The sequence below is a fragment of the Silene latifolia genome, chromosome 1, assembly GCF_048544455.1.
Source record: "Silene latifolia isolate original U9 population chromosome 1, ASM4854445v1, whole genome shotgun sequence".
Lineage (NCBI taxonomy): Eukaryota > Viridiplantae > Streptophyta > Magnoliopsida > Caryophyllales > Caryophyllaceae > Silene > Silene latifolia.
This window is the reverse complement of record NC_133526.1, coordinates 187,743,588-187,760,545: the sequence shown is the minus strand read 5'-3', so window position 1 is coordinate 187,760,545 and position 16,958 is coordinate 187,743,588. Positions and strand designations below refer to the sequence as shown.

The 16,958-nt window shown below is 42.0% G+C and overlaps 1 non-coding gene across 1 annotated transcript; it reads left to right on the top strand.

Moving 5' to 3' along the window:
- The first annotated feature begins 16,340 nt into the window (after positions 1–16,340).
- On the top strand, positions 16,341–16,447 carry LOC141620689 (small nucleolar RNA R71). Its single transcript, XR_012532017.1, has one exon. It is a non-coding gene; the product is annotated as a small nucleolar RNA R71 (small nucleolar RNA).
- The last annotated feature ends 511 nt before the right edge of the window (positions 16,448–16,958 follow it).

Genomic DNA, 16,958 nt, shown 5'->3' with positions numbered 1-16,958 from the left:
TCGACTCCTTCCGATCTAAGCACAACATGAAATGACCCAGAAAAAAATCTACTTGGCCCCCTGTTACGGATGACCGTGAGAAAGAAACCAAAGTCACCCAAAATCGCCTTAGTCTCAAGAGACAAATGATAGTCAAAAGAATCGACTCTTAGGATCATTATGGATGTCCTATCCACGACCGGGCACCGAATGTTGGAAAACATTTAGGACTCCATGTCGATGTCACAATTGTGTCCTACGTAATATCCGTATAAAACGCCTCTGTGATTGGTCAGTCAACATGTTGACTTATGGTTAGTTGAACCCACCATCAACCAACGTCACAAAATAATTGCCAGAGTTATCAGCTCATGTGGGCAATCAAGGACTAAAAGAATATAATGTTTTTGCAGTTCACTTTGTGGTGTTCAAAATTTGTCGTACAAATCCACATGAAAAACAAAATATATAAATAAATTATCAAAACGATGAGGTTGTATAGAGTACAAAAGCGAATGAATCTAATCCATAAAAGAGTACTACAACTTAGGAACACGTTTAATTCCCATGGAATTAACGTGCCCTTCATGCTTATCTTGTCGTAATGCTTTAGTGAGAGGATCTCGCTATGTTGTCATCTCAGCAATCTTTTCTATCACTATTGTCTTTTGCTCCACGTAATCCCGGATTAGATGAGCTTTCCGTTGTACATGTCTAGACTTGTTGCTAGACTTTGGCTCCTTAGCTTGGAAGATGGCACCACTATTGTCGCAATAGATGGTGATCGGGTCATTCGAACTAGGCACTACAGATAGCCCATGTAAGAATTGACGCATCCATATCGCTTCCTTTGTAGCTTCAGACGCGGCATAGTACTCGGACTCAGTCGTAGAATCTGCTGTAACAGTTTGTTTCGAACTCTTCCAAATGATCAGCGCCATTAAGAGTAAAAACGAATCCAGGTCGAGATTTCGAGTCATCACGATCCGTTTGGAAGCTAGCATCTGCGTAACCGGTTGCGCATAGCTTTTGTTCGCCTCCATAAGTCAATGCCCAATCTTTAGTCCTCCGTAGGTACTTAAGAATGTTCTTGACAGCCAACCAATGTGATTCACCTGGATGCTGTTGGAATCGACTTGTCATACTCAATGCATATGCCACGTCGGGACGTGTGCATATCATGGCATACATGATAGATCCTATTGCCGAAGCATAAGGTATCCGTGACATGCGCTCTTTCTCTTCCGGTGTCTCTGGTGCCTGAGACTTGCTCAAATGCACCCCTGGAGACATAGGAAGGAACCCCTTCTTGGAGTTAGTCATGCTGAATCTCTCTAGGACTTTGTCTATGTAAGACTCCTGACTGAGAGATAGCATCCGTCGTGATCTATCTCGATAGATACGGATGCCTAGAATTCTTTGTGCCTCTCCCAGATCTTTCATCTGGAAATGGTTTTTCAACCATACTTTCACCGAAGTTAAGAGAGGTATGTCATTCCCAATCAGGAGTATGTCGTCAACATACAATATTAAGAAGACAATCTTGCTCCCACTCGACTTGATATATAAACATGGTTCCTCGACTGATCGAGTGAATCCATTTTCTTTTATCACTTGGTCGAAGCGATGATTCCAACTCCTTGATGCTTGCTTAAGTCCATAAATGGAACGCTTAAGCTTGCACACTTTCTTAGGATGTGCGGGATCGATAAAACCTTCGGGTTGTACCATGTACAACTCTTCCTCCAAAAAGCCGTTTAAGAAGGCGGTTTTTACGTCCATTTGCCAAATTTCATAGTCATGAAAAGCGGCTATCGCTAAGATAATCCGGATGGAACGCAACATGACTACGGGTGCAAAAATCTCATCGTAGTGCAAACCTGGCACTTGGGTGAAACCTTTTGCAACTAGTCGTGCTTTGTAGATATCTTGTTGACCTTCCACTGAATGCTTTATCTTGTAAAGCCATTTGCATTGAAGGGGACGAACCTTAGCGAGTAAGTCAACAAGATCCCATACGTTGTTCTCATACATAGAGTCCATCTCGGATTTCATGGCCTCAAGCCATAGTTTCGAGTCGAATCGGTCACGGCACCTTTATAGGTTGCGGGTTCACTACTCGTAAGGAGTAGAACGTCATCTATGTCATGTTCCTCGACCATACCAATGTATCTGTCTGGAGGAATAGAGACTCTTCCCGACCTCCTAGGTTCCTCAGGAATGTTAACCGCAACCGGGATTGAAGGAATAGGTTCCTCCAATAGTTGCTCGGTATTTGGTTCTGGAATCTCCGACAGGTCGAAGGTTCTATCACTCTTTGCATTCTCGAGAAATTCCTTCTCTAAGAATGTCGCACTAGCCGCAACAAAAACACGTTGTTCGGTTGGCGAATAGAAGTAATGACCACGTGATCCTTTAGGATAACCTATAAAGTATGTCTTGACCGATCGCGGGCCGAGCTTATCTTCCGGTCTCCACTTGACATAAGCCTCGCAGCCCCAAACCCGTATAAAGGACAAGTTAGGGACCGTTCCCTTCCATAGTTCATATGGAGTCTTGTCAACAGCTTTAGACGGACTTCGGTTAAGTATTAGAGCGGCTGACAAAAGAGCATAACCCCATAATGAATCATGTAAAACCGTGTGACTCATCATGGATCGAACCATATCAAGTAGTGTTCGATTTCTCCGTTCGGACACACCATTCAATTGAGGTGTTCCAGGTGGAGTTAACTGTAGGGCAATCCCACAGTCCTTTAGGTGTTGATCAAACTCGTGAGAAAGATACTCGCCACCACGATCCGAACGCAGTGTTTTTATCTTTCTACCCAATAGGTTCAGTACCCTATTCTCGGTATTCCTTGAATTTCTCAAAGGATTCACTTTTGTGCTTCATTAAGTAGACATAGCCATATCTACTCAAATCGTCCGTGAAAGTGATGAAATACCTATAGCCTTCTCGTGCGGTGATTGACATAGGACCACATACATCCGTGTGTATGAGTCCTAATAGGTCAGCAGCGCGCATTCCAACACCTTTGAAGGAAATACGAGTCATCTTGCCGATGAGACATGATTCACACGTGCCAAATGATTGAAAATCAAAGGCCGAGATAGCTCCATGTTTGATGAGCTGTTTTACGCGTTTCTCATTAATGTGTCCCATACGGCAGTGCCATAGATACGTTTGATCTTTGTCACCAACCTTTAACTTTTTATTCATTACGTGTAATATTTCGGTGGTCCGATCTAAAACATAAATTCCGTTCATGGAGACTGCCTTGCAGTAAATCATATCGTGTAATGAGAAAATGCAAGAATTATTTTCTATTACAAATGAAAAACCAAGTTTATCAAGTGCGAAACCAAATAATGTTTTTCGAAAGACTAGGAACATAATAACAGTCATATAATGACAACTCGAATCCGCTAGGAAGCTGGATCACATATGTCCCCTTGGAGATGGCAGCTACTCTTGCTCCATTCCCAACACGCAGGTCCACCTCACCCTTTACGAGGGGTTCGATGTTTCGGAGCCCCTGCACATGATTACACAGATGAGAACCACAACCAGTATCAAGTACCCAAGTTCCGTAACTTGCGTGGTTAATCTCAATCATATGAATAAAAGTAGAAGAGAGAGAAGACATACCAACAGGTTTAACACGACCTGCCTTTAAGTCCTCATGATAAACAGGACATGTGCGTCTCCAATGCCCAGTCTTGTGGCAATGATGGCATTCCATGTTTTCACTCTTGCTCTTTGTCGTGCCTGATGAGTTGCTCGGCTCACCAGGCCCACTCTTACCAGGACCCGACTTCTTGAACTTCGCCTTGCCTACTGTTAGGTTTGCCGGAGCTTTGCCCTTACCTTTCCCTTTGTTTGACACAACGAGAACATCCTGTTTCGAGCTCCCACTGAACTTCATGTCCTTCTCGGTCTGTACGAGGAGGGAGTGCAATTCATGGGGAGTTTTCTTCAAATCATTCATATAGTAATTCGCTCTGAATTGCGAATAACCATCGTGGAGTGAGTGAAGAATACGGTCGATAACAATATTCTCGCGATGTTACGATTAAAGGTCTCCGTTTCTCGACATTCTCAATCATGCTGAGAATGTGTGGGCTAACCGGTTGGCCCTTCTGGAGTCTCGCATCAAAGAAGCGAGTGGTATGCTCATAGGTCACGATTCTCGGTGCTTTCGAGAATTCCTTAGTGAGCGTGGTGAAAATCTTGTTTGCACCATGGGCTATGAAGCGTTTCTGCAAATTGGATTCCATTGCAAAAATGAGTACGTTTTTAATCGCACCCGCTTCCATACGTAAATCATTAAACTTGGTGATTTCAAAGAACTCTAGCCGTGGGACCTGGGTTTGCCGGGAGTGGCTCTAATAGATATTTGAGCTTCCCGTCGCCAGCGGCAGATTCCGTAATGCCGCCTCCCGATCCGCGAAGTTGGATCCATCATTCTTCGATCGAGTAGACTGATTCATCCGATTCATGAAGATCCGAAGCCAGGACTCACGGTCCAATGTGGCACTTGGCATTGGGTTATCGGTAGAACCACCATTTGTAGTTTAGCGGTTTAAAAACGTGATCTACACTCGAAAAAGAAAGAAAAACAAAACGAAATAAGCAACTCATCGAGGTGATTTAAGTCTATTTTAAAATTCATTTTAAACATGTAGACTCTCCCACTTGCATAATTGATCTCCCTCAAGAATGATACAAGTGATCCCAAGACTCAATTTACGTAAACCGATAAGCCAACTTGTTTAGCTAATTCTTCCGGAAGAACTCTTGGTCGATAGATTTCCGTAAATCCTATCTATAGTCCACCATAGTCACAGGATCGTACGAGTGACCATAGTGTTGAGATAAAATAAGTCAATCGGTTCCAATTTACCCAACGTAGAAGGGGTCATAGTATGCCTACCGACGAAGAAGGGAGTCCTTGGAGTTTGACCCATAAAGACCGTTCTCAATTTTAGTTTATACGAGGAAGATCCCATCAACTTAATTATAATTCATTTTAAGTGAACGAAAAACTAGCGTCTGCGTGAATGAATCAATTTAGGTGATGGCTTAGCATGATCGTGTGACATACGAATGTCAATGAAAACTAACTCGTGACCTCTATATGTGTCAGTTTTCATGCAATAATTAGGTGGTTTGGTTTTAGGCGGAATATGATGCAAGCTATCGTTACAATAAAATAAATAAATTGAATGCGATACGTAAATAAAATTCCTAGTGTGGCCTATCCTAGTAAAAAGAACAAAATACAACTTTGGAATCCACCGTTGGACCCTAAAAGCTTGTCTTGATGTTCCATCTTTGTCCAAGTAGCGGGAGTGAGCATCCGGTCTCCATCTTTAGTCTTCTCAAGAATTACAATTTAAAATTTACAAATATAAACCTATTTACATTCTAAATAAAAAACTGTAATTAAAAGAAATAAAATGGAGATACGAGATCTCAAAATACAACCAAGACCGTGTTCCATCATTACGGTAACACGTTCTACTAAGGCCACACTAAGTTACAACTGTTTGCAAAATAATTAAATACGTAATTAAAAGGCATTCAAAACATTCAAATAAACAATAACGATAAATAAAATGCATCAACTAAAAATAAAATTATTCGTGACATAATTCCGTAATTATGTTTAATTTTTATCCAAACCACCAAAGATAATTAAAATTACATGACAAAACCGCTTCAGTCAAGTTAATTTTAATCCGAGATAATCCGTTACAATAAATCATGTTAATGTAACTTTATTTTTCGTGGGTGAACCGTTTCACTAATCAAGCGAGAGCATAAAAAACCGTTTTATGCATTAAAAAGGCCGAAAGAAAAAAAAAAAAAAAAAAAAAAAAAAAAAAAAAAAAAAAAAAAAACCAGAAAAATTTTTCTTCTGTACTGTTCACGTGAACAGTACCAGGGGCCAAAAAAAAATTTTTTTTTTTTTAAAACCGGCAGAAATGCCGAGAGGGTCTTTTAGCCAAAAAAGAAAATTTTACACGGCTAAAACGTGATCAAACAAGTGATCAAACAACAAAACGATTTGTAAAACCTCAATTGCAATTTATTCTAATCCGGATCAAAACAAAAGTACAATTGACATGTTCTTCACATCTTGTTGTAATTATCGATTAAAACAACAATTCGCTAAGAACAACACAAAACAAGAGATCGAACGATCTAACAAAATTGTGTGGCACGCAAATTAATGCAAAAACTGAAAAAAAAAAAAAACAGGCCGTGATACATGAGGCACGGTTTTCCAGAAATTTCGAGGAAAAAAATTTGCCACACAAAATTTGATGCAATGATTTTAACCGATCTTTAACATATAGCGATGAATATCGATTACATAGACAATATGCAAAGATCAAAAATTAAAACAAGACAAAAACACATCCGTGTAAACTAGACACGGATCCCAACACAAAAAAAAAACGCAGCAAATTTTTCTTCAAAAATGCCGTGACAAAAAACTGGCAGCCGAGACCAATTTTTGAACAAAATTCATCGTTTTCAAAATCGTTTAATGAAAAACACATATAAAAATATACGTGGCCTCGCTCTGATACCACTTGTAGGTTAATATCCGTATACTACCCATCGAATTAAGGATTATAACGTAAAATTTATATGTAGTTTATAGTCATAAAACGAAAAACAAGATGAAAGCGATAAAGATGTAGAAATAACCTTCGGTCCTAGTGCAAAAGGCAATGAGAGATTAAAGTAAATCTCCTCCTAAACGATGCACCCAAGATAGTCCGAGTAATGCCCTTGTGCTAGATCAATTCCTCTAATTGCCTTAGCAATATTGAGAGGATAGTTTTTGTGAATTGTGTTGGATGTGAGATCCGAATTTCGGGAGGCACAATTCCCAAAACCCTAATTTTGTTTAGCAAATGAACAATTAGGTTTTTAGTGAAGGGAGAAAGCTCTCCTTATGGTCTCTCTAATTCGGCCAAACCGTGGAGAGGGAGCCCATATGGGCTTTTCATTTTCTCTTCACTTAAACTCGTGGTCCGGTCCATAATTCGCTAAGTGTATATGACGCGGTTTCATTATAAATCATTATCGGTTATCGGAAATTAAGGCATCAATTAATAACACGGGTCAGTTGAATTCTTAATGCATGTCCGACAAAACAGTATTGTATAATTATATTCAATACACATTTAATTTAAATATAAAACGCTTATATTTGAATTTACGAATTAACTGGTTAATTCGCCTTTAGCTCATGATATTTAATCCGTATTAAATATAATATCTCACCATCACATTTTGACTAATTATCAGTCAAATAACTCAGACTAACTGGTTAGTCAAATTTGGCATCTACATGACTGTATTTTCATACCGTCACATCACTCAAGACGTATCCTATAGGTGTGACTTTTAGGGACCAGTTGATCACCGCCATCTGTATGACAATAACGTCAAACTTATCTAGCAAGCCAACCGTTATTGATAAACGTGGATCAACTGATTATAATACAAAGTATACCCTTTGATCCTTTTAGAGGTTTATAAGTCCTTGCACTAACTGTTAAGGACACTAACCCCAACACGCAGAGCTATGCGAGCAATAGACCGACTGGATCATGGGCAAACCGGGGAAGTCAGAGCTATCAGAGTGAAGGTAACCGCAACGGCGGTAATTCTTATCAGAAACCACCGACGAACAACAACAACAATCAAGGGTCGGGTGCTAAGCCGACCACATCAGCCAGCACTGTCCAGGAAGGTGGACAGAAGACCAGTAGAAAGCTATTCATGATGGAGTAGAAAGCAGCTGAAGATGATGCACACGTTATCACTGGTACTTTTCTTGTTAACGGTATTCATACCTTTGTTTTGTTTGATTCGGGGGCGTCTCAGTCGTTTGTATCTTCCAGTCATGTTAAACGGTTGGGTTTGAGGGTATATGAGTCTGTTAGTGAGGAAGTTTTTATACCTTCGGGTGAGTCTGTAACATGTGGGAGGTTATATAGGGATGTACCTATGATAGTTGGGCAAGTTGATCTACCTGTAGACTTGCTAGAGTTTCCTTTTAGCGGTTTTGAGATGATAGTTGGGATGGATTGGTTGGGAAAGTATAAAGCTAAGATAGACTGTCATCAAAAGAAAGTGTCCTTAAGAGGTCCTAAGGGTGTTAGTGTGTCTTATCGTGGGTTTCTGGTCAAACCCAAAGTTAAGTTGATTACAGCTGTTACTTTGAAGTCTTATCTGAGGAAGGGATGTCCTTTGATCTTGTGCCATGTGAGAGATGACCGGATAGAGAGTTCGACGGTTGATCAGATACCAGTGGTGGGAGAGTTTGAGGATGTGTTTCCGGAGGAGATGTCGGGGTTGCCACCGAAGAGAGAGATAGATTTCACAGTTGAATTGAAACCGGGGACGGGGCCAGTCTCTAAGGCACCGTACCGGATGGGTCCTAAGGAGATGGAGGAGCTTAGGAAGCGATTAGATGATCCGATAGAGAAGGGATACATTAGACCAAGTGTATCGCCGTGCGGAGCACCAGTCCTTTTTGTGAAGAAGAAAGATGGGAGTTTGAGGTTGTGCATAGACTATAGAGAGCTGAACCGAGTGACAGTGAAGAACAAGTATCCTTTGCCAAGGATAGATAACTTGTTTGATCAGTTGAGTGGTGCATCAGTCTTTTCCAAGATTGATTTGAGATCAGGGTACCATCAGGTGAAGATTAGAGAGGTGGACATACCAAAGACAACTTTCACGTCGAGGTATGGACATTATGAGTATGTGGTGATGCCGTTTGGGTTATCTAATGCACCGGCAGTGTTTATGGATTTGATGAATAGGATCTTCAGACAGTTTTTGGATAAGTTTGTGGTGGTGTTTATCGATGACATATTAGTCTACTCCAAGACTAAGGAGGAGCATGAGGAGCATCTGAGGATTGTGTTGCAGACTTTGAGGGAGCATGAGTTGTATGCTAAGCTGTCCAAGTGCGAGTTCTGGTTAGAGAAAGTTGCTTTTCTGGGGCATGTGATCTCTAAGGAGGGAGTAGCTGTGGATCCGGCGAAGATTGAGGCAGTGACAAAGTGGGAAGCACCAAAGAATGTTGCTGAGATCAGGAGTTTTCTGGGTTTAGCTGGGTACTATAGACGGTTTGTGAAAGATTTCTCCAAGATAGCTAGACCTATGACAGCGTTGATGAGAAAAGAGAACAGGTTTCGTTGGGATGAGAGTTGTGAGACGGCGTTCCAAACATTAAAGGAGCGTTTGACCACAGCTCCTATCTTAGCATTGCCTGAAGGGATCGAGAACTTTGAGGTTTATACAGATGCCTCAAAGAATGGGTTGGGATGTGTGTTGATGTAGAACGGTAAAGTGATTGCCTATGCTTCTAGGCAATTGAAGCCTTATGAGGAGAACTACCCTACTCATGATCTGGAGTTGGGTGCAGTGGTGTTTGCTCTCAAGATATGGAGACATTACCTTTATGGAGCAATCTTTAAGGTATTTTCTGATCACAAGAGTCTCAAGTACATTTTCACTCAAAAGGAGTTGAACATGAGACAGAGGAGGTGGATGGAGCTGATTGGCGACTATGACATGGAAATTATCTACCATGAAGGGAAGGCCAATGTTGTTGCAGATGCTTTGAGTAGGAAGAGTGTACATTCTTTGTGTACAGCTCTATCTTTGATGAGGTTGAGAGATGAGGTAGCGAAGTTTGGTATACATATGATGCGAGAGAGAGATCTTTGTGGGAGATTTGACAAGACAAATGATCTTTATGAGGATATTCGTGGTAAACAGGCTTTGGATCCTAAGATGGTTGAGTGGAGAGCTGGAGTAGAGAAAGGGACAGTGTCTCGATTCTTCATTCACACAGATGGTAGTTTGAGGTTCGATGGTAGGTGGTGTGTCCCTAATGATGAGGAGCTGAAAAAGACAATCATGACAGAGGCACATTGTACACCATATTCAGTACATCCAGGTGGTGACAAGCTATACAAGGATTTGAAGAACACATTTTGGTGCCCTGGGATGAAGAAAGAAACAGCAGAGTTTGTGGCCCGTTGTTTGACATGCCAGAGAGTTAAAGGGGAACAGCGACGACCACAAGGTAAGATTCAGTCTTTAGAGGTACCTGAGTGGAAGTGGGAATCCATTTCTATGGATTTTATCTTGGGTTTGCCAAAGAGTCAACAGGGTAACAACATGATTTGGGTAATAGTGGATCGACTGACAAAGTCAGCTCACTTTGTTCCAATGAAAGATACATGGACTAAGGCACAATTGGCTATGGCCTATCGAAAGAACGTGCTTAAGTTACATGGAGTCCCTAAGGACATAGTGTCTGACAGAGATGCGAGATTTATCTCAAGGTTTTGGAAAGAGTTGCAGGAATCTTTGGGAACGACTTTGAAGATGAGTACAGCTTTTCATCCTGCGATGACAGGTCGGTCGACCGAGAGAACAATCAAAACTCTTGAGGATATGTTACGAGCTTGTGTGATGGACTTTGGTGGTAGCTGGGAACAGAGGTTGGATTTGATAGAGTTTTCTTACAACAACAGCTACCATACTAGTATTGGTATGGCACCGTTTGAGGCTTTGTATGGGAGGAGATGTAGAAGTCCGATTTGTTGACGATAGTCTTTGAGGCAAAGGGTTTTAGGACCAGAGATGGTACATGAGATGGTTGAACAGATTAAGATGATCAGGGAACGGATGAGAGCAGCTCAGGATAGGCAAAAGAGTTATGCAGATCTACATCGCCGAGATATAGAGTTTCAGGTTGGGGACAAGGTTCTTCTGAAAGTGTCTCCTATGCGTGGGGTAATGAGATTTGGGAAGAAAGGCAAGCTGAGTCAGAAGTTTATCGGGCCTTATGAGATCTTAGAGCGAGTTGGGGAAGTTGCATATCGTCTGGCTTTACCAGCTGCGTTAGAGAGAGTGCATAATGTGTTTCATGTATCGCAGCTGCGGAAGTATGTGAGTGATCCGTCACATGTGTTAGACGCAGAGAGCTTAGAGCTAGATGAGTCCTTATCATATCTTGAGGTGCCTAAGCAGATTCTTGACCGAAAGGTTAGGAAGACTAGGAGTGGTGAGACAGTGTTGCTTAAGATCCTTTGGTCTAACCACGAGACCGAGGAAGCTACATGGGAACCAGAGGAAGCTATGAAAGAGTGTTACCCTTTCCTTTTTGATCAGGTATGTATGGTTACGGGGACGTAACCTTGTTTCTTTTAGGGGGGTAGGAGATGATCGCGAAGAGTTTTTGTACCCTTTTGTATGTTGTGTCGGTATGGTTGTCGGGATGAGTTTGGGTTAGTAACAGAATGTTTTGGTTGTTGAGTCGGGAGTGTTGTGGGTGTATCTTTGTTTTGTGGTGGTTTGAACTTCGGGGACGAAGTTCCTTTTAAGGAGAGAAGACTGTAATACTCCGTATTTTTGAGTCTTTGGGGTACTCTATCGAGTAGGCCTTACTCTGTCGAGTAAGGGTGAGTTGCGTTTTAAAATAGTTTCTGACCTGTTGGGTACTCGATCGAGTAACTAGGATACTCGATCGAGTAAGGGTGCACTCGATCGAGTACCTTAGCTACTCGATCGAGTAGCCGGTTTACGAGGAGTTATTTCTCGGGTTTTGTTAATTATGCGATTAAGGTATATAATCTTTTCCGTCATTGTTCTAAACACTTTTCAAAACCTAAATTATTGTCAAGAGAGAAAGCAAAGTACGTTCTTCACTTTAATCGCATTGTTAGCAAATCCCGGAGTTTGGAAGGTCGGATTTCATCGCTCGTTATACCGTTGAGATCCTTGCGTCGAGGGTAAGACCTATGTACCGTTTTTATGGTATTTCCTTTAAGTTGTTTAAACCCTAATATGGGGATTTGGGGGTTTTGTGTAGATTGTGATTTGGTAGTGTTTATGTGTTTGTATGATAGGAGGAGGTTTTGTAGAAGAGGCTTTTTGATACAAATGTTGAGACCGTCTGATAGTTGTGCTTTTCAGGTAGGATTTCCTAGTCAGTATTAGTCCCATAATGTGATGTTGATGTGTTGTGGTTGATTGAATAATATAGTAATTGTATTGTGACGGTCTGTTGATTGTGATTGTTTGTCTCTGGTTCTCGAGGCGTGTCCTCAGCTGAGTGGGGTCACTTGCGGGAGTGGCTTCACGCCCTAGTTTCGCCCTTCGTGGAACCCGCCACGGAAGGGGATGTGCACATTAATGGACAGGGTTATCGCTCATTATGAGGAGCGGGGATTTGGTGGGTACGGCCGCGGTCCCCCATCGCGGGGCGGGTCCAAAGGGGACGATCGATGATTGAGATTGATGGGACTGATGTGATTGTGTATGTGACGGTGTGAGATATCTGTTTATCGTATTGTTGATATATAAAGATTGTGTGATTAGTACTGGCCCCGTGTTGTTGTTTGTAAAACCTGCGGTGATCCATTCGGGGATGGTGAGCAGTAATTGAGCAGGTTTGAGTTGAGTCACATGGGATTGCTGGGATGTGCCACTGTCTGACGATAGAAGTCTTCCGCTGTAGCTTAGTCGTTTAATGAACTTTACATTTAGTTGATTAGACAGTTGGTTTGAGAACTTGTACCCGTATTTTGGGATTTGGCTTGATTTCTACTTTTCACTAAAGTTATACTATTAAATGTTGTTTCGTTATTGTCTTATGATTATCATGCCTCGGGTAACCGAGATGGTAGTATCCTTATACCTGAGCGGTCCTGGTAAGGCACTTGGAGTATGGGGGTGTTACACTTTCGATGTAAATCTTACAATGATTAATACAAAAATAAAGTACAATAATAAAAGATGGGATTTACACCTTCAGACTTACATGTTTGCCGAAACGAGATTAACTAATTTAACGATTAGTGATTGCTCGACTCGAATGTACGACGAAAGCGCCCTCGCAAGAGGAATTAAACTAAGTTGATTAAGTTGATTGAGTGGAGTTGGTCAAATTGGTCGGTCATGCAAAACGAGGCTAGTACTGAGAAGGATCCGAGCTTACGTGGTCGAAAGTTCAAGCACGTAGACGCCAATAAGCAAAGAGCACGGTCTTAGAATGCAAAGGGAGAATAGAAGGGTGAACACTCGCGTCAGAAATATGAGGAACGAAGGTCCCTATTTATACTAATCACACGGAGGAATTAGGGTTTCGATAAAACTTTGGAAGTAAATCTCGAAAAGATCTTAAGATACGCAGAAAGGAGCTGGGGAAGAGGCGCAGCAACCACTGCGGCTCTTGGAAGAGGCGCGGCAGGTGCTGCGTCCTTTCCCCAGAGATTTCCTCCTGCGGAAGAAAGATTTTCCGCGTTTCTATTATGGAATTGCGGTTGATCTTAATTTCCTTATTATTTAAGATATAATATCGGAAAATACTTTGCCAAAAGATTAAAAGATTGAAATATGGAATAGAAATATCCGAACATTCCAGAATATTCTGACTCGGCATTTTAAACGGTTATCAGAAAATGAAGACGGTTTTTGACCCGGACTCCAAATGTACTCTAATTATTGTCAAAACGACCGTAACGGCGCGTAGATGACGACCAGGGGTAGACACAAGTATTTGAGCTATCACTTGACGATAAACTTATGAATTGTCATAAATCGTTCCGTGTACCAAACATGCGGCCCAATCATCACCGGGTGGTTTGCGGGAGGTGCAGAAATGAAGTATCTACACATCCTCATCCTCAACCACGGTCATACTGCCCTTTTTGGGGACGATTTGAACCGGGGTAACCCATTCGCTCCCGGAGATGGAGTAGATAATTCTGGCCTCAAGCAACTTATCAACTTCCTTCCTCACCACCTCCTTCAATTTCTCATTTAACCTTCTCATAGGTTGGGCGGAAGGTGTGAATCTATCCTCAAGCATGATGCGGTGCATACACACTCGGGGATCGATTCCCGTGAGAACATCAAGGCTATACCCAATGGCTTTCCTGTTTTCCTTAAGGACTTTCAAGTGTTTTTCTTTTTGAGAAGCCGTTAGGTCCGCATTGATGATCACGGGGAAGGAGTGTGCCTCATCAAGATAAGCATATTCAAGGGATGGGGGCAAAGGTTTAAGATCTACCTTAGGAGGGCTCGAACCCTCAACTTCATCCAAGATAGGTGGTAAGATTTCATAATCTTCCTCCAAATGCTCCCCCGAGCACTTGTCTTTAGCTTCTTCAATAGCTTCTTCCAATATGTCTATGGAGTAGACACTCTCAAACATAGGTTGTGACATGGCCCCGGTCAAAGAGAATTCAACAATATTCCCTCCAACCTTGAAGGCGAGCTTCCCCTCCTTGACACTAATGTTGACATCTCCGGTTGCTAGGAAAGGCCTTCCTAGGATGATTGGTGTTTGTTGATCCTCCGGAATATCAAGTACAACAAAATCCGCCGGGATATAGAAGTTGTCAACCTTGACCGGTACATCCTCAATCACACCTATCGGTCTTTGTACCCATCTATCCGCGAGTTGTAATGTCATAGAGGTGGGAATCATGTCATTTAACCCAATTTTCTTTGCAATGGGAAGAGGTAGAATGCTAACACTAGCACCAAGATCACAAAGTGCCCTTTTGATACTCACACTGCCCACCGTGCATGGGATGGAAAAACTACCCGGATCTTGTAATTTTTCCGGCATGGGATTGAGTAATATTGCACTACATTCTCCTGTAAGAGAGACAAGTCCATATCCTCCAATGCTTCCCTTCTTGGTCAACACATCCTTCAAGAATTTTGTGTAGAGCGGCATTTGTGTCACTGCCTCGGTGAAAGGCAATGAAACTTCAAGCTTCTTCAACATGTCCAAGAATTTGGAGAACTTCCTCTCCTCATTCATGGCTCTACCTCTATTAGGAAATGGGATTGGAGGGTTAATGGTCTTTTTGGGAGGTGAGACTTGCTTGGTGTTAGCTACCTCACTTACTTCTTTACCTTTCTCTTGGTTTCTTTCAACCACTTCCTCTTGGTTTCTTTCAACCACTATCTCTTCCAACACAAAATTATCATCGTCCTCAACATAGTCACTCACCTTCCCTTTTTTGGTTTGATCAACCCGAATTGATGGTGAGGGAGGTGGATTTTCCTCACCATCTCTCATTACATCTCTCTTCCTCTTAGATTCATAGTCCTTGTAAGGATCCTCCAAGTCTTTGCGGCTCCTCAAAGTCACCACATGGGCTTGTTGGTGTGGTGGTGGTCCATCCCTAGGATAGGAGCCTTGAGGAGGCAATGAGTGAGGAGCTCTTTGAGAAGAAGAAGGGTTTTGGTTTGCCATATAAGAATCAAATGTCCTTTAATGTGCTTGGACATTTGATAACTCGGTTTTCAAGGCTTTGAATTGATTATCCACTTTGGCATCCATATCCCTTAGCAATTTCTCAAGGGAAGAGTTGGGATTTGGTGGGTCTATGTATTGTTGGTTTTGAGGTGGTTGGTTGAGATTTTGTTGTTGTTGATACCCTTGTTGTTGGTATCCTTGTTGTTGGTTGTATGGTTGATGAGATTGTTGGTTTGAGTGGTAGTTTTGATGTTGGTATGAAGGGTTTTGATTTTGATGTCGGAAGTTGTCTCTTTGATGTGGTGGGATGTAGTTTGGATTGTCATAGTGTCTTTGGCCTCGGTAATTGGAGCCTTGGCCTTGGTAGTTAGAATATTGACCTTGGTAGTTAGAACCTTGGCCTTGGTTTTGATGATATTGCCTAGAGTGATCGGGTTTGGGTGGAGGCATATATTGAGGTTGTTGATATTTGGAATTCAAGGGTTGTCCCGCATATGAGAACTTTGGGTCTTTATCAGGTAAGGCACGGTAGAGGGTCTCATGACGTTGGTAGGAGACCCTAGGTGCACCTTGCCCTTAAAGAGCAAAGCACTCTTGTTGGTCTTCTTGAGAGATAGATGAACAATAGTCAATGGTATGGTCCATACCACCGCAATAGTCACAAATCATTTGAGGAGGGTAGTGCGTAGGTGGAGACCTTGGTTCTTGGACATAATATACCTTGGAGTGGCTAGGTCCACCTTCATTAGCACGCCTTGCTTCTCCTTGCTTCTTAGCCAACTTGAACTCTTTAAATTCCTTTGTCAAGTTATCCAACTTTGCCTTATACTCCAACTCTACTTTGGAAGGTCCTTCACTTTTGTAATCAACATCCCTAGCATAACTACTCTCCATCTCGGAAATGTTTTGAATCATTTTCGTGATTTGAGCATTGTTCATTCCATCAAAATTTCCACCCGATACCGGCACAATCATGTCCCGGAACCTTTGCTCAAGAGTTTGGAAAAAGGTTTGGGTGGTCATCCATTTTGGGATGCCATGATGTGGACACGATGCTAGAAGGTCCCTAAAGCGCTCCCAAGCTTCACTTAAAGTCTCCATTAGTCTTTGTTTAAAGGTTTGAATCTCATGACGAATCCTTGCGGTCTTAGAAGGTGGGTAGAACTTGTTGATGAAGGCCTTAGATAGAGCTTCCCAAGTAGTGAACGTGCCCGGTTCATGGGAGTTCAACCATTTCTTAGCATTGTCTTTCAATGTGATGGGGAAGAGCATCAAGAGCATTTGCTCCTCCGTCACACCTTTATGTTTGATGGAATCCGCTTTCTCTTTGAAGGAAGTGAGATGTTGGTGTGCATCCTCATTCTTCATGCCATGGAAAGTGTCTTGTTGCATGTAGTTGATCACATGGTGCCGGAGTTCAAATTTGTTGGGAGCAAAGGCTCCATAGTTAATAGCCGAACATGCTCGGTTGGGGTCCGGTCTATTGAAATATCCCATAGGTTGGTCCGCCATGTCTTCGTTTATGAAATTGATTCGTGGAGATTCGTGTTCGTTTGTGTGGTCAGAATGTTGTGAGTGAGTTGGTGAATTTTGTGGTGAATCAATGGGAGAGTTATGAGGTGGAGAATTATGTGGTGGAGAGTTATGTGGT